This window comes from Esox lucius, chromosome 18 (genome assembly GCF_011004845.1).
Source record: "Esox lucius isolate fEsoLuc1 chromosome 18, fEsoLuc1.pri, whole genome shotgun sequence".
Taxonomy (NCBI): Eukaryota; Metazoa; Chordata; class Actinopteri; order Esociformes; family Esocidae; genus Esox; species Esox lucius.
The window spans coordinates 9,514,248-9,533,927 of NC_047586.1; the positions used below are offsets into that span (position 1 = coordinate 9,514,248).

General features: G+C 39.8%; 1 protein-coding gene across 23 annotated transcripts in view; it reads right to left on the reverse strand.

The window, feature by feature from the left end:
• The window catches only part of ptprk (protein tyrosine phosphatase receptor type K), a 139,308-nt gene that overhangs the window by 99,885 nt on the left and 19,743 nt on the right, over nucleotides 1–19,680 (reverse strand). The gene's annotated exons all lie outside the window — the stretch shown is intronic.

The following is a 19,680-nucleotide window of genomic DNA, read 5'->3' on the forward strand; positions in this document are numbered from 1 at the left end:
GCACCTCTGACCACCAGCCTGGTTTAACCAACCCTCCTACTTCCTAGCTGCATTACCCAATAGGAACTAAGATCTGACAAGTGAGTGGGCGTGTGGAGAACAGGCTGCCACACAGCTCTGACACACGGCACTCTCCTTTTGGTTTCAGGCATGACTTGGAGCCAGTCATCTTTGAGTCCGTATGCAGGACCCTGCCTAAAAGTCCACATGTTGGAGGCACTGAGCAGAGCTGAGTGGAGAGACAGGTCTTTAATGACATTGACACGGGCGCCTGATACATGCAGGCAATTCCACCTTAGGTCACTAGTGGGTTACGTGGGGGTATACTCGTTCCAAGTCATCTGGATGAATAATCGGCGGTTGCTGGAGAAGAGAAAGAGCTCCTCAGTTTAAGGAGAAAGGGGTTCGCGGTCTGTGTTATTCTTCCTTTGAGTTGTATGTCCAGGTACAGCATGTGCCAGGGCAAGAAAATTTGAACATTAAATTGCTACCTGCCTCGAATTAGTCCTTCTGGCAGTTTTTCCTGGCAAGTCCTTTCATGATTTTTATCACTGTTGTTGAGCACCCCTCCTTTTCTTTGTCTGCATGAAGGCCCAGCAGAACTGTTAAATGTAGGTTTAAATCCCAATGACCAGGAAGGTGAATTTCAATGACCCGTGCCTCTCTGCTCATTACCAAGAGAGTTTTTCAGAAATTGAATAAGGTCATCCAAACATTTATATAACCTTTTCAAAGCAGGTCAGTTAAGAGCCAATTCTAATTTCAGTGATGACCTAGCTTAAGGAAAAGAGGAAAAAGACAACACCCAGAACCCCATATATAATGTTAAATAATAAAATATATATAACATTAGAATAAACACTATATACTAGGGGGAAAACATAAACCACCAATGACACTATATAAGACACAAACCCCAAAAAAGAATTTAACGTACTCAGCATAGTACCAATAGAATGAAACATTTTCATTAATTAGTTTGTATTCATAGTTATGTTTTAAAATGAGAAATGGCTAACCTTGTATGTGTGGACGAGTTAATGTTAGCGTCAAAGTTTTCACCATAAAAAATCTACCTGAGCATGTTGAGTTTGTGTATATTTGAGTAGCTTCAGTAAGATAAGCATTCACAAAATTACTGATGAATTAACCAATTAGTGTCAAATTTGGTCAGTTCTCAAACAAAAGAAACATTGAGGCATTTAAATGCATTACACATTGCATTAATATTTACAGAATCAGTCAAAAGTCTCTCAAACACTTTAATGATACCCTAGAATGCTTTTCCAACAGTCTTGAAAATTATATTATGATAACCCTTTAGTTTTTGCACATTTTTGTTTGATTTATAACTACTGCTTAGTTGTTTTAATTGTAAGATGAGAAAAACACTGAAAACATTAATTTATTTTAAATAAAACACTTGCATTTAATTCTGAAAATGACATCTTTCTATCTGATTAATCAAAGCAGTAATTGACGGATCAATCAATTATCAAAATAGTTGTTAGTTGCAGCCCAAATAAAAAATTAAAAATTTGGTCACTATAAAGCATAGGCAAAGATTTGCCAGCCCCTGACACAAAACTTTACAAATGGCTGCTCTAACCTGCATCTTAGAAATGAGAACAAATCAATATCGGAGGTGCTATTGTCACTTCCAGACAGAGCATCCCGGTCAATAAATCCTGAGTGATGCAGGAATTTACTACTGACAGTGAGAAAAATACAGACGGTATTCTGAATTAATAACTTTATTTCAAATTATCACCATTTAATTTCCAATTTCAAGGGTGGTTTTTCAACACAGCCCTTTCTCTGTGGCGTGCCTGCACAGCCACCATAGATCAAATGTATGCAAATGCAAAAGCCTTGCAGACCCAAAAAACATTTAGCACTTGTAACAAGATCCTTCAATTTCTACCAATTCAGCTAAGCTTCAATATGCAAATTCACAGTACCAAAACTGACAAAATATGGCCTGTGCAGCAACAGTTTTCCATTCAGCATAAACCATGGAAGTCGCACTATCTGCAGACTAGTTAACATGAGAAGCTCCAGCCTGGGTAAGATTACACATCAGCTGGGGATGGCGTAACGTAAGCTACATATAAACACTGAGAACTTCCAGTCAGTGTATGGGCGAGTGCTCATGCACAAAATGGTTCAATGACGGACACAGAACCCGCTGCCTTTCGACAAGATTCTAAAGGATTGCGAAAGCTGACATTTCCTCAAGGTTGCAATACAGGCAGTCATGGAGTGCTCATTTGGCGGTGCTTACATTCTCCCCACACAAATCGACTATACGAGACTCCTATATGTCACAGCGAGTTTGACGAATCCCCTCCAAGAAGAGTAGAGGGTCTGTTGGATGCGTGGCCCTGGGGGACTAGCCTAATGTGTGTGAACGTGTCTGCCCACACACACAGGCACAGACAGCAGAGACACCATACAACCCACGTCCTAGCAAACACCTCCTTCGCTCTCTCAATGCTCTCCCAGTAAAAAAAAAAAAAAGTGTGCCATCCAACCACAATCTTTGCACGTACACACACACAACCACTCCGGCACCAGATTACTGTTCATCTACGGGCAGGCAATTCTGGATGACATGTAAGCATGACCTCAAATTTGTCATAAACACTCAAAAACTTCTAGAAGGTGTGAAGCCTTAAACCTGTTGACAAAGCTGAGTGAGGACTGTTGGAACAGTGAGGAAGAAAGGCTTGGGAGGAACCGTATTATGGTTGATAGTAAATTAAAGCCTCTTAATGATAGTTGCCGTGACACTAGTTCTGCATAGCCTATGTAAGCATACAGTATATTACATGACAGGACATTGGTGTTATAATTGCGTTAATAGCTAGATAACAACTAGGTTGCTATTCCAGATGGGCTAAGAAATTAGTTGTAAATTCCCTCTGCCTGCAAGGACACCGGCGAGAGATTTGCATACTAATCTGAGGACTCAAATTTGGAAGTCTGCTAATGAAATAATACTCTGTGCTTCATTTACATAATAAAATCATAATGGTGGCTGATAAACCTCAAGGGCGAACAATGTTCACATCCATGATAAAAGTGAGTTACCAGCTAGATGACAACACGCACATAAAACATAGGGTTTGATGTTGTTTGTGTGAGGCACAGGACTCTGAAAACGTTTTACGCTACCTAAGAACAGTTTTAAAGCCATATATCTTGGGCAGTGTTTATTTTGCTCGTAAAAGCACAGAATGACATTAGAATGAATACAAATATATAAAAAATGGTTCATGTCGGGAGAGAAATGGTTGCTGCTCCTTGCTCTAACGTCTTTTACATGCTTGCCATGGCTCTCTACGAATGCAATACATGTCTGCCTGGCCCTTGTTTATTTGGAGCAGCAGAATAGAGACACAGTACATCGCAAAAGGCTCTATGCCAAACGTAATAAAACTAGCAACGTACGTGGCAGAATGCAGAGGGATCATTTGTATTAGGAGAATTCAATGAGGAAAGGATTTTAATTGATGAGAAAAACTGATCTACATTTATAGGTACGTTTTGATCCCATATAGAACATTCCATAAATTAAAACGGGGACATGATTCAAGCAACATTAATCAAAATAACGTTGCACGTTTATGATGACTCTTTAATGGTGATTATTGTACCTATCAAAGTATTGAAATAGCAGGTTTTTAAGATGAATGGAAGATTAGGGTTACCAGCCTTTCAAACAAATGGAAACATCCCTGCTGCCAATCGTTGGACAACATAACCCAAGCATCATTCCTGAGAATTAATACTGAGGCCCAATAAAGGGACTGAGTTAATGATTCAGCCAAACTGGGAAACATTCAGTAAAACACTCAACCCTTTGAGAATGTGAAAAGAGTGTTAATATGAAAATAATAACACTGGCCTGAATACTTTGATAGTTGCTCACTCCTTCAAGTTCATTTTTACCATAAACTACCAGGGTAAATCATTTCCCATTATCACAGATAAGTGTCAATACTCTCACCACTTAGAAATGGTTTTCATTGCTTTTGGAGATAATTATTGACATGCATTCTATCTCTGAGAAGCGCATATGAGGCACAGCATCTTCTTTATCACCAAGGGCACATTTAATAATGATCAATCTTAGAAGACTGTAAAATGATGCCTAGTCATAAAATTTCATTCTTTTCAACTGACTTGAAAGACAGATAGTATGAAAACGCATTGGATTATTCAACCATGCTTACAGCACATAACAGTATACCATAAAGAAAAAAGTGTGCAGAAATAAAATAAATTAAAACCAAGTACAAAAAAGTATGCATATGTCCAAAACTAGCGGCTTTCAAGTATTTACAGAATCTCACAAAAGTGAGAACACCACTCACATTTTTGTAAATATTTGATTATATCCTTTTATGTGACAATGAAGAAATGACAGTTTGCCACAATGTAAAGTAGTGAGTGTACAGCTTGTAAAACAGTGTACATTTGCTGTCCCCTCAAAAGAACTCAACACAGACATTTATGTCTAATCCGCTGGCAACAAAAATGAGTACACCCCTAAGTGAAAATGTCCAAATTGGCCTAATTAACCATTTTCCCTCCCCAGTGTCATGTGACTCGTTAGTGTTACAAGGTCTCAGGTGTGAATGGGAAGCATGAGTGCTGCCGGCACTGGGGAGTTACAGTTCATTGAGGGAACCATGAATGCCAACATGTACTGTGACATACTGAAGCAGAGCATGATCCCCTCCCTTCGGAGACTGGGCTGCAGTATTCTAAAATGATAACGACCCCAAAAACAACCTCCACGATCACTGCCTGAACAGGCCAAGCATGTCTCCAGACCTAAACCCTATTGAGCATCTATGGAGCATCCTCAAATGGAAGGTGGAGGAATGCAAGGTCTCCAACATCCACCAGCTCTGTGATGTTGTCATGGAGGAGTGGAAGAGGACTCCAGTGGCAACCTGTGAAGCTCTGGTGAACTCCATGCCTAAGAGGTTTAAGACAGTGCTGGAAAATGATGGTGGCCACACAAAATATTGACACTTTGGGCCCAATTTTGACATTTTCAGTTAGGGGTGTACTGCCAGCGGTTTAGACATTAATGGCTGTGTGTTGTCTTATTTTGAGGGGACAGCAAATGTACACTGTTATACAAGCTGTACACTCACTACTTTACATTGTAGCAAAGTTTCATTTCTGTAGCAAAGTGTTGTCACATGAAAAGATATAATCAAATATTTACAAACATGTGAGGGGTGTACTCACTTTTGTGAGATACAGTATTTTATAAATCCAAATAAGTGTAGAAAGCTCAAACAAAAACATTGGTCATAAAACCATCATCTGTTGAACTAAACTGAAAACATGAATAATGATTCAATCTAGAATGATAAACAACGAAGTCCAGACGTGTTCAGAATATCTGTCACACAGAGATTTAACTGAGGGTCAGATATTTAACTGAGGGTCACACAGATTTAACTGAGAGTCATGGAGATTTAACTGAGAGTCATGGAGATTTAACTGAGAGTCATGGAGATTTAACTGAGAGTCATGGAGATATAACTGAGGGTCACACAGATTTAACTGAGGGTCACACAGATTTAACTGAGAGTCACACAGATTTAACTGAAGGTCATTGAGATTTAACTGAGGGTCATAGAGATTTAACTGAGATTCATGGTGATTGAACTGAGAGTCATGGAGATTGAACTGAGAGTCATGGAGATTGAAGTGAGAGTCATGGAGATTTAACTGAAGTTCATAGAGATTTAACTAAGGATCATGGTAGAATATTTTCTCAGATCCAACTAGATCAGCCAACACAATTACATTAAGTATATTACAACTCTGTTTCCAAAAAAGTTGGGATGCTGCTTAAAATGCAAATAAAAACAGAATGCAATGATGTGCAAATCATTGAATCCCTATATTTCAATGAAAATAGTACAAAGACAACATATAAGATGTTGAAACTGTTTTTGGAGAAATACACTCCCATTTTGAATTTGATGACAACAATACGTTCCAAAAAAGTTGGGACAGGGGCATGTTTACCACTGTGTTGCATCAACTCTTCTTTTAACAATACTCTGTAAGCAGTTTAGAACTGAGGAGACCAATTGCTATGTTTTTGAAAATGTCATGTCCCATTCTTGCATGGTATTGGATTGCAGCTGCTCAACAGTTAGGGTTCTCCTTTGCTGTACTTTCATTTCAAATGTTTTCAGTTGTGGACAGGTCTGGACTGCAGGCAGACCAGTTTAGCACCCGGACTCATGCAGAATGTGGTTTGGCATTGTCCTGTTGAAATAAGCAAGGCATTCCTTGAAAAAGATGTCTGGATGGCAACATATGTTCCTCCAAAACCTGTATGTTTTGTTCAGCATTAATGATGCCTTCACAGATGTGCAAGTAACCCATGCCATGTGCACTAATGCATCCCCGTACCATCACGGATGCTGGCTTTAAACCGCGCTTATAATAAGCCGAATGGTCCCTCTCCTCTATAGCCTGGAGGACATGGCGTCCATAATTCCCAAAAATAATTTTACATTTTGATTTGTCAGACCACAGGACAGTATTCCACATCACCTTAGTAAATCTTAAATAAACTCGGGCCCAGGGAAGTCTCCGGCATTTCTGGCTGTTGTTTATAAATGGTTTCTTCTTTGCATGGTAGAGTTTTAACTTGCATTTGTGGGTGTTGTGGCGTACTGTGTTCACAGACAATGGTTTTCAGAAGTCCTCCTGAGCCCATGCAGTGATTTCCGCTAAAGAATTCTGTCTGTTTTAATGCAGTCCCATCTGAGGGCTCGAAGATCACGGCCATCCAATATAGGTTTTCGGCAATGTCCCTTGTGTACAGAGACATCTCCTGATTCTCAGAATCTTTTAATGATATTGTGTAGTGTAGATGATGAGATCCTTTGCAATTTTACATTAAGAAAAGTTATTATTGAAATGTTGATCTATTTTCCCCGGCAGTCCTTCACAGAGTGGTCAACCCCTCCCCACCTTTGCTTCTGAAAGACTCATCCTCTCTGGGATGCTCTTTTAATACCCAATGATGTTTCTGACCTGTTGCCAATTAACCTAATTAGTGAGATGTTCCACCAGGTTTAGTTTTTTAGCATTACGCAATGTTTCCTCTGTCCTAGCTTGATTGAAATATGTTTAATGGCTTCAAATTCTAAGTGAGCAAGTAAAAATAACATTACTCAGTTTCAACATTTGATATGTTGTCTTTTTACAATTTTCTATTGAGTATAGGATATAAGTGATTTGCACATCACTGCATTCTGTTTCTCTTTACATTTTACACAGCGTCCCAACTTCTTTGGGAACAGGGCTGAAGACATGGACATTAAAAGTATAGGATGGTAATATTACAAATTGGGGTCAATGTCTTGTATAAGGGACATTTGCAATCAAAAACACTAAAACTTACTGATACTTTGAAGAAAAAACAAGTTTGTCAAATGGACACAAGTCAAGCATATTTATTTCAAGCACTCTCCAAAGCACACTGACTTACTTTAAAAACACCAGTAATTCTTTATGAAATCGTGATTTATGCTCCCGTTTTAAATTAAAAAACATGATAGAAATGATACAAGGTGGCATTTGTCTCCCTCTACAACATTACAGACTAACGCTCTTTATATTCTCTATCTGGCCATTGCCCATCAGTCAGTGCTTGAGATGTAAATCTGGAGGAGTTGGAACAAAAAGTAAGCGAGGCGTGATCTGCGAGAATCCAATGTACCGGAACCCATCGCATGCATTTTATTGCATTTGCATAAAGGTATAAAGCACAGAGTTATTTGCAGAAGTTGCAAACAATGGATTTTTTTGAAGAAGCTATTGATCATCTGTGTCAAAATTAGAAGCCAAACCCAGTTGTATTATTCAAAATTATAAACTGGGTGGTTGGAATCCTGTATGCCGATTGGCTGAAAGCCATGATATATGAGTCCATATACCAGGGGTATGACATCACATAATGTTTGACTGTTCTGAGTGAGTTGGTAACCTGTCATTATGGTAATAAGCCATCTCTGGGCTTTGTGGAGTATTGCCACTATACACTGACTAAGCCCTGTATCCAGGCAGTCAGCAATGTCATGACAACAAAAAGCTCTTAGCCGCGGTATATTGGCCATATACCACACCCACTTGTGGTTTATTGCTAAATTATTTGATTTATTTCTGATAAGACAGGAGAAGGCTTAACTCTATAAGTTTGGCAAATGTATTTCAACCTAGCGAGAGAACCTCCAGCAACCTACGGTGCTACTCTGAAGCGATAAGAATTGTAGGCTTATGTCTATCAAAGCCAACAGTAGAAGAGAGATCACATGAAGCTCATACTAGTTTTGTGAGACAGAGCCACATGTTGGCCTCATGATAAAACCCTAAATCAGGCACTGAAAAAAATATATATATTTGTAGAATTTACAACCAGGCAACTTGAATAAACATGCATTAAATTGTATTCACATGTATTCATTGCAAATAGTGACAATTACTTGTCATAATATGAGAAGTGCCATATCCTGGCCAATAGGTTTTGGGGAAAAAACACACTCAAATTGTGAGGTGCCAGGACCTGTGATGGCAGAATCTGGCTCAAAATTCAGCACTGGCATAAGTGCACTGCCAGGGCAGAGCTGTCATCAAAAGAATAACCCAGACAAATATATATAGGGGGAGCAGAGCACATCTCACCTCGCTTTTGTTAAACAAGAGCATGACATTGGCAGGAATTCAATTACCCCAGCACGAAGAAGGAGGAATTCTACACCACTGCCCTCCAAAGTCCAATTAAAACCCAGGAATGAAATCCTATCAAGAGTTTGTCAAAGCCTTTTCGTTCCCCTTTCCTTTTTGGCCTTTTCCTTCTCTCTGGCCTTGCTATGATGGATTACTGCAAGATAGGCTGCAATGATTCACCCTCTATTTCAGCTGAATCAGGAGATTCAATTTACTGTAAATATGGCGGCTTTTGCATTCTTACTAATAAGCATCTGCTTTTTCTCATTCTTGATTGCTCACATCCTCTCCCTCTCTGATTCACCCTGCTATATGACACACACACACACACACACACACACACACAGTAGTTTGCCCATGTCACAAATGCAATAAAAATCAGCTTCCAATTTTTCATTGTCACGGAAGAACGGAAATGGCGTACGGCTACTCCTGGTTAATGAGGTGGCCAGACCAGTTAGACCCACACCGTCGCTGAGAAGCAGAAACGGTCATCCTGCGGCAACATGGCGGTAAAACTGAGGCTACCAGCTGTGGTCAACTCAGAAATGGTCTGTCGACACAATGCAGGGAGGCAACAGCCATGAAAGCAACCTATTCTGAAACCATTCCGATGAGGATAGCTGCATCTGGTTATAGACTCCAAAAGAAGTGCCATACCACTTCTCTGAGTATGGTGAGGAAGACAAAGTCTCAAATCGCAGGACTTGGAAATTTAAAACAGGAGAGAGAATGGCAGGGAGAGAAAACAACTCCCTGACTCAATTATTGTGAGTAGAAAGAAACCTGATTCTCTCAGGGGTTAGAAATGTGAACATTTTCACAGCAGGAATTTGGGGGGGAACAGCTCACTTCCTCAGGACCCCTCTGCCAACTGTCTCTGCGATGAACTCTGGAGAAGTACAATAAGCAGCTGTAACAGTAGAACATAAGTCCCTCTGGAAGTTTCTGGGCTCGTGAGTACATAGAGTACATTAAATTATCTGTTGGACCTCGATATTAAATGTATTTGGAATGGCCAATTTGTGTGTCTTCCAATTTGACATTAGGCGTTTTCTTGTTGGAGTCATATGAAAATAAAATAAAGCCAGAGAGGATGACTGTATAATAAAGTGTAGGGTTGCTGTTATCTCCGGTAATGAACTAGAACTTTATGATACAAGCTACTATTGGAGATAATCATTATTACCAGGGAACTACAAAAACACGCCACACGCAAATGATGAAGCAACAGCTGATGAAGTGATGATAACGGATCAATCGGTAATTGTTTAAAAGGGAAGCCAACGCCTCCTCGAGTCCGTTACACACTTCACTCAAACTATGCAAATGAAGCGACTGTTCTCACACAGTTGGACATATTTTGTAACATGCCTAAACCGACAGTCTTATTGCTCAGTTTATGTGAAGTGTAAAGCAGCCTCAGGTCCTTGGTCCTGCAAAGTTGCTTTATGCACATAGCTGTAAGCTGTAGCTTCCTTCGATTAACCTGTCCCACCCCATTATTCAGCCAGTATCAAGAACAAAAGGAGATTGAACTGGCAGAAGCGTATAATTATAGAGAAAGTGTGGGCTGCCCTTTTCTCTTGTTCTTGGATGCACATTGTGTGAATCCTTCTCTCCTCCTGGTTTAAATACTCCGCACTGACTTTCAACAAGCTTATCTAGGGTTGTTTCTTCTTTCCATGGGAGACAATAAGACAGACATTTTAGAGAAGCGGCAAATGTCACGATTTGAATAGTAATAAAGATCCATGATATGGAGAAAAGAACCTTTCCATAACCATTTGCCTGATGGCAAAACCCCTGCACGTCTCTAGCCCTGTTCTGCTCTGTGCATCGGCTGCCCGACGCCTCGGATTCTCGCTTGGAAAGGCTTAAAGGGCAAGCAGGGTCACTCACATTGTGTATAAGACATTTAACTTCATTTCAGAGGTGTTTACATTAGAGGAAAACGCTTTCTGGGAAAAGGGGAGTGAAATGGCGCAGTGCGAGTTGGACTGAGGTTGACCACAATGCACATTCCAGAGCATTTTAAAGCTTTCAGGAGAGGAGTGTCTTCTTCACCGTGCCATTGTAATTGACACTACGTTTGAAATAGCTCGGATGGACAGGGGAAATTGCAAACAATCTGGTATGGTCCAAATGTGCTGAGCAAACAGCCCTCCGCTGTTATAAGGCTCACTATCTGTCATAATGGTTCTCCTGGCCAGCAGCCGGTTCGCTCATAACACTGGGTTGAGATATTACAATGAACACCTAGCTGCACGACGACCGTGAAATGTCAATGGTTTCCCGGGTTGGTTAGTAGGTTTAAATGGTCCGGTAAATAGCCAAGAGGGTGAAATAACGGTGGATGATCTGAGGGCAAGGGGGAATTCTGAGGGGGAAGAGCGTTTTTAACCTCTGACCAACACTGTTGATCCCTCAGGCTATTGTCAAGATAATTACTGGTCCACCACAGGTATCGGGTTATAACATAGTGTTATATGTTTACGGAACTTGAAAAACATAGGTGCTATTCACGTTACCTTGAGTAATCTGGAAAATGTTTTAACTTCAATAACTTTTGAAGAATAGGTTCTGATTGCAAACATGAACAGGAAACTGTATCGCACAGATGTATGTCTACAGAGCTTGGCAGCATATTATGGCAGCTCCTTACCCGTGCCAAAATATGATCTCTAAACAGATATCACGAATCATCTGCGCACTCTCTTTTGCCAAGTTACAAAAAAACAGCAAGCTGGCTTTGATGAGGAAGTCATATTGTACCATTTTACATCTAGTTGGAGTGTTTTAATGTCACTGAAACTGCTGTACTGTGACTTGGCCATTAGAGAGGACCCAGTGGTTGCTGTCATTCTTAGTATTCTGCTATTCATTCCTTTACATGTTTTAAAGCATTTACAGCAACTTAACCTGAATGAGAAGCCCCTATATTAATGTAAAACAAAGTTAACTAATTCATGAGTCAAATTCATCTCGGGATCTCCGATACCCTGCAGCAACCTTGAGGCTAAGTGTTACCGTACAATCTTTTTATTGAGATTTTTGTTCAACCAAGTGATGGCTGAACAAAGAAAATGTGAAACACAATTGGAATGCAAGGTTGAACTGCAAACAGTCCCCAAATGGGAAGGTTTGGGATATTCATGTTAAAAATATACGTAAATATAGACCCACATAACGAAAAAAAAACAATCAACCCTTTCTGGCGAGAAGCAACGATGTTGCTCACTAGATTAATGTTGGGTGCAACAGTGTGTGAGGATGTCTGGGGAAATCAGATATTAACTTCATAACAACCTGTCAATACGCTGATTTTGTGCCCAGAGTAGACTTCTGCTAAAAAATTACTAAATTTTCCCCAACCATTCTTACATTTTCTGCAATGTTTCAAACTAGTAGACAGAAAATCACTGCAAAATGTGTCATACTGGGTCTGAAAACAGTGCCTCCAAGGGAACTATGACAACAATGTAATTTTAGAGATATGTGTCTATGCAAAACTACATTCCACCAGACTCTTCTAACTATGTTAGTGATAAACAGTTCATTAATTATAAATTAAGTAAGTGAGGGTATGTTGTCTGGGTGGCAATGGGTACCAAATTTTGTCAAGATAAATATAGTATTTTGAGTTTGACCAGTGAGGCTTTTTTAACCAAATTGACACTCCCATTTTTATTAACACAAATAAGTGTCACGCACATCAAATTCTCTCAACTTTGACAAAAGATATTTATGTAGGAGATTGCTCCATTCAAATGGTTCAAGATCTTCCTCTGCCTCCAAAGCTTCATAGAGCTGGATCATAATATGACACAATATATTACATTATACAGTATCTGCGTTAAGGAATAACTGCAAGTCAAAGCTGGTTGCAATTGAGATCAGCCGTGCAGTTGATTTTAGCATGGATCGGTTGTTTAAGGAGAAATCAGCTGGCGATAATCTACTGGTCAATCTTTGTTGGAATATGTTCTCTATTTGTAGTTCTCCAAACAAATTACAAATGTAATTGCTAAAGTTAAAACTCAACACTGTACAAACAAGTCAAAACAGGCCTGGATTTCCACAATAAACGTAGAGATTAAAACACAGCGCTGTGAGAGAAAAAGGTTTGCATTGTCCCATCCAGAGCCCGGCCAGATGTTTTCTGGTCAGGCAGCAATTTTACAGCCTCGTCTGCAGGAGGTGATAAGCCTTTAAAATGTCCTGAGCTCGGCAGGGTGCCTAGACACTCACACCACGGACTACACTGCCAAAGCCCCTTTTCCACAAACCACCATTCTAAAAATCACACACCCATTCCAAACATGAGATGGCACAGCTTAGTGACGCCTCCCATCAACGTCGAGCACGGCCTACAGTTCACCTGTCTAGGTAAAGTTCAGGTGAGGCTGGAGAGGTTGAGTAGACAGATAAAAAGGAGGATGGTGGGTGGAAAAGAATTCAACTGGAGTGCCGCAGAAAATAAGCACCTGAACCAGGGCACAGCAAACACTCACACTGCAGATTAATAAAACATGTGAGGGGACATAATGTAGGACCCCCCCCCCCCCCCTCCGGATTGTAACTCACAAGTCCTCTTTCCTCAGGCACAGCAGTTTTGTTGTTGATCTGCTGCCGGTGTGGCTTTTATTCAGGTTTTGGATGTGACTGACAACGCCACAAAGAACCCCCTGTAACAGCACAAAGTTGTTAGTGAGGCCTGCCTTTCATGCTGCCGAGAGCCCAGCCAAGCCTCCCGTTAACCATTTCCAGCGTGCCCAGACAGAGAAACAGCGGGTAGAGAGATCCGCTGGCTGGCTTTTCTTAAGAGAAGAGCACTTCATCGCTGCAGTGAAGTATCGATCTATCAATCCAAAAATTTAGGATATGTATCTAACAAAATATGCTAATTCTTTACTTTCTTTGGTTATGTATTTTTCTGCCAAAATGTCTGAACTAAAGTTGAATAATTTTGCAGTATTCCCATTGAAACAGGTGGAGCTACATTAAAGTATCTTTTACAAGCAGATTTATGACAAAAATATTTCTTGTTGCATTTGTGCAATTAACTCAGAATTCTCAAAGTCATCAATGACCAGGAATCTAAACCCCTCCAGAGCTGAGATAACGTAGGCTTTACCTGTCAAAATAATGTTCAAGAATGAACATTTTAAATTTATTAGTAAGAAAAAAAAACTAGAATTCCTAGCAATAAAGTGAGGTATCATAAGGTATTTTAAAGCTTTTCTCTTTATCACTTGGGAACACAAACATGGAACTGTATAACCAAAATGTACTGTATGTCTGCAATAATTCTACAGTGTGCTTTGACTTACGGTACAATGGCAGTCCCTTCTGGACTGATGTTCCTCTGTGAATTTGAAATTTGAGGGTGTGTCCTATTGAGCAGGGTGGGGAGGGAATTCCCGGTAAATCTTGGTAACCTGGTTCAAACCCCGGTGTAGACCAATAATCCCGCTAAAGGAAACGCCTACCCTCCCTTCCGCAATATCAGTTGAGACTTAATTGAAGGTGTTTGATAGCCTCATGGTACCACATCTCTGTCTATCTTTGTACAGCAGTTATCTCCCTGACGCAGTCCACATAGCCGGACCTTCATCTGAATTCATCTGATAAGGCCGGCAACTAATTTCCTATTTCATTCCATTAATTGTAGCTCAACAGACCAGTCACAGCATCGATACTACATTTGCTCATCCTGTTCAGATTTGGCCCTTTACTCGAGCACATGGGTTTAAGACGGAACACATGTCCAGATTCATGAGCCTATTTGAGTGGCTGAACTGCAGTTTGAGTTCGGTAATTTCAGGGGAATGGAGGGATGCGTTGGGTGCCAGGGTACCTCATTGCCATTTAGCTGAACAGTATTTCAGTCTGGCTGAGGATTTTAGGGCTTCTCCTCCAGGATACACCAGGCCAGGTTTACATTATCTCCAACAAACAAACACTTGGCAGAGCCAACAACAAAGCGGCTGAGCTAAGTCGATAACGTCCAGTGCCGAGCGGCCCGCTAGTTCTCCTTAACATGAAGTAATTTATTCAGTGATTGACAAGAGCAGTTACAGTGCACTCATTTCTGCTCCAAGGACAGGTCCATAAAGGCAGCCTCAGTTACGAGTCTTTTCATTTAAAACAAGGACAAAAAATTATGATTTGGGCTATTTTTATGAAACCGAACTTTGAAAGCTCCTTGATGGGAACGTTTGTTTACATACTGCACATTTGACATTTGTTTCCAAAAGCAGAACTGAAAAATAATTTAACAATATTAGCATGTTAGCATGACATTTTGGTTCCATCCAGGCTTCCTCCAACATCATATGATGATGTTAAAAACCAACAGTTGGCGTTGTTAAACTTGGTTGTTTGTTCTGTAATAGAAGTACATCTTTCAGTTACAAAATGATTCCAATATTGGAAGTACAAAAATGAATATAGATTTGGCAAGTGTTTCAATTTTATGGTTGAACATAACATTCAGGGGGAAAAAAACTGTTTCATATTTGAGTGAGCAGGTCACGAATGAAAAGGGGTACCATTAATGACAATAGACTTCAAGCAGCAACCATTAAAATTCTCCAGTAATAGAATGCATTAATGACCTCTTGGGTAGATTCAACAATAAATAATATGGACACAATACAGGTTGCAGTGAGGATGGGAGGGGAGGTCACCTTCAGTTGTACATTTCAGTCAAACGGCACTTCGGGGTAGAGAAAAAGAAAAATTCCACTTCCAAAACCATCTGAGCCACCAGGCATTCTGGGTTAAATGAGGTTTGGGAGTTGGAGGGAACTTTATGACTGTCATTAAAGCATTGGAAATAGTTTGCTTTACACTCAACATAAATGAATTACCGGCAGGAGAAGAGGACGCTAAAGAGTCAGACATCCCTCATCTGTGACTGGCTGAGGGCGTGTGCAGCAGCATGCCGATGTGCACACGATTGGTTAAGGGAGTTTGCAGGGCTGTCTGGGGTCTATTGTGCAATGACAATATGAGACTAGGAAATGAGTCCAACCGGTCTGAGTCACTTGGTGTGGGTGAGACATTCAGGTAACAGGACACAGCCCCGGGGGCTGACACACACAATACCTCTTCATTTAGTCACCAGGAGAACCGTTGTTCTGGGCTCCCTCACTCCACATCTTAGGCCCGTTTCAAAAGGGAGGAGTTCCATTACAGCACTCTAAAGCAGCCGTTCTCAAACTTTATTGTGCCAAGGACCGGGGGCTTCTATTATGGGCTGCTTTTGTAAAATAAATACTACTGACCATCACTTTTCTATTAAAAACACAATTCTTTGAAAATGTCTACTAATCTAACAACTATTAGGTATATTAGGAAACAATTAGGTGATTTAAAAAAAAAATACTTGGTGTTTAGGCTACTCCCATAATTAATAAGAAACATAAATGTATAACTAGGTAAACCAACTTGAATGACTTATTCATCGCAGTCACCCCAATCTCATGCCAAGTGAAAAATCCACAGATCATCAAGTAATCATTAACGGCAGAAAAGAAGACAAAGCTTTGCTTTGAATAGATACTTCGCCACAGTCCCTTTTAATGTGTCCTCGCGGAAGCGGGTGACACTTCCGGGTTCTGGGAGGAACAACTATAATTTAAGCGGTCATAACAGCGATTTGCTCAAACTGTTCAAAAGGTAGAGTTAAATAAGAAGTGAAAGAGGGAGCACTCCGTGTGTAAAACGCTAAACAGCGATCATTGGTGGACACTTGTGTAACTCCAGTTCTATGAAGGAAGCGTCAATGTGGGACTGGGGCAGTGGGACTTTTACAAGGTCATGGGAAATTAGCAGCTAATAAGAAATTGTAGACCGGTGCGAGAATGAGTAGCCTCGGTATACATTTTTGGTGTGTTCATTCACGTGAATTTACTACGTCTGTGTAACATTATCTATGGGCCTTTCCGAGGCTTCAGTACTGGAAAGATGCATTTCGTTGGATGTTTGTTCACGCATCCATACATAAATACTATAGGCCACAGCTAGAGGGATTCACTTTGTGGGGGCATTGGTGTAAAAAAATCCTCCATGCACGCTCTTCTCTGCCTCCAATACCTTTCATGTATTTCCAGGCATGAAGCAATCCCATTGCCCAGTTGCCTGAGGACAGCTACAGAGGCTTGACGGACAACCCAGATATAAGAGGAAACCGCCCAAGGCTAGACATCCAGTCCAAAAAGCTGTTTGCACTTAGCCATTGTTGGAAAGGATTTACCCTCCTCCTGGCATTAAACTCACACAGACAACATATTGCCTCAAATACAACCAAAGAACTAGCAGAATGTGTTCTACTCTTCTTATAGTGTGTACATACTGGGAAAAGACAAAGAAGGGTCCTTGAAGCAGTGTTTTTCAGTTTCCAGCTTGTGCTCAAGGATAATTCTGCAAATCTTTCTCTCTATAGGACACTGGCAATGACAGGTAGAACACAAAAAGAACAGCAGAGTAAATTCCTTCCATCTCTTGTGAAAATGGAACCACAATATTCTTTGACCCCTATACCTTTTCAAACCAATTGACTTTGACCCATGAGTGGCTGAGGTGCCATGGCTTTTTTTCTCTTGTGTCAAAAATGTTAATAACAAACTGATGACATATGATTTCTGAAAAATATATATTTTGAGGATGGTTCGGGAAAACAGTTGTTTGGATCAACTGCAGACTAAAGATTTATTGAATCTGAACAATTTTGATTTTTCGTCCTTAAGCGAATCCTCTCTTCCCATTATGTGCAGTACTAAGTGAGAGCTTTATTTGTGAGGATGACATTTCTGCTGATTTTTAACGAATCCAAATTCAGAGAAATTATATATTCCAGTATAGTGCTACATTTTGAAATGTAATCAGGCAATTATCTAGATGACCTTGTTCAAGCAGGAATTGCAGAAATGGACACAAGCTTGTCCCATCTAAAAAGCTGAATAAATTATTGTTTAATTTTGTCATTTCTTTGTAAGTTCATTATGGTTAAAAAAAACATTTTTTCCACAATATCTAAAAATAAATATTTTTGAATATTTGATACATTTTTAGATGTGAAAAAATAATATAATATTTTCTTTGTCCTATGGAGGAACATTATTTCCTTTGGTGTGACAAAAATGTTGTTCCCCATTGAAAATTGCTCATAATAGAAATATAATGCTGTGAAATCAATATTCACCAAAAGCAGATTTATAAAAGGGTGTGTCAAATGAATGTACATAAATCTTATTCCAAATTAGAAGCTGGACATTTGACCTCTACACCAATATAAAAGAAAATATTGCCTTATTTTAGTGCCTTTTGTATTTAAATCAAAACAAGAGAAAATTAACACACAAGCTAGTACTTGTTTGCACAGCTTTTGTCCCAAAAAATGCTTAATGTAGCCATCACTGAGCTTGCTGCACCAATACTGACAATTTGGCCCACATTTCAGGAGCAAACTGCTTCAGTTCTTTAGTGTTTGAGGGTGAATCTCCACCAACACTATTTGTTTTCAGCTCTAGTGTCTTTATGTATATTGGGACATCTTCAAATACTACATCTATACACATCTACAGTCATTTTGAACAGTCTGCTTGAGATGCATGTTTAAGGAGGGGTTTAAGTAGTGCTTATGTATGATGTGCTGAAAAATACAAGAACACATTTAAAAAAATAAAATAACATTGGTTATTTTTTAAAAGGTTATGAAGTTTTAAGTGAGATTGTCACTAGGTAGTTCCTTTAACACCAAACCCCCACACATTCAGCACCCAAGAGAATAATGCATGCACTTCTAAATTATAACAAGACAAATGTTATCATCACCAAGGTTAAATTAGCCCACCACACGAGATTCTTATTGCTACTTCCAGTCGGAGTTGGAAAATCACTTGAGGAAAACACAAAACCATTGCCGCAGAAAGGCAAATGTCCAGTCTTATTAGTTACATTAAAATGCACCACTACAGAAGGCCCTGTATCTCCAGAAGAAAGACAGTGGATGGGTAAAGGGGCATGATGCCCTAGTCTGCCTGCATTCTGTCTCTGTGCGGCTCTCGATTGAACAGTGGTGACAAGCCCCTAGTCACATGACAACAAACAATGTCCGATGTTGTCCATCCTTTGGATAATTGTCCAGTCCACAGAGGATGAAATGTGTCCAGGCTCAGCCATGCGCGAAGCTTTTATCCTCCGGAGAGAGCCTTTTTGAGAATAAAGAGCAAGTATACACTTGTTTTTGAAAAACAGGATGAACAATTCAGTGTTTTTTAAGCGTACACTTGGTTAATTGCTTGGCACTGTGTGTATTTCGGCTAAAACAAATGCACCGTGTGACATTGTATAAGATGAAGAGACAACTCGCCCTGTTCTGAATATGCCTCTCATATCAGTGTGCCCATCCACACCATTACAGAACTTGTTAATATTCACTTCCATGGGCGATATTGAAAATGTACCTTTCAATACCACTGAGAAAGAAAAATCCTTTACATTACTAATAAGCATTTTAATATAAGATGAGGAAGCACATTGGGCTGAATAAAATATATTTCTTCATAAAGGTGAACCCTGATTTCATTATAGATAAAAACATGCATTCTCCGCTCCTCTGACTGAAATAGGCATTTTAAGTCCCTATGCAATATTTTACATTTCATTTTTTAAATCATCACTTTTTGTCAAATGAATCAGTGTTAGATTTTTAGTATTTCCCTGAGCCCTATTTAAATATTCAGTTTGACCATGTGGGCATTATAGGAAACAAATGTCACTACATACACATACCTGATTGGAAGGCTGATAAGAGCCAACCCACTTACCCAGATTAATATTATTGGTCTGTAATAGTCATTCAAGCCAAAGTGCCATCCCACCCAAACAGGC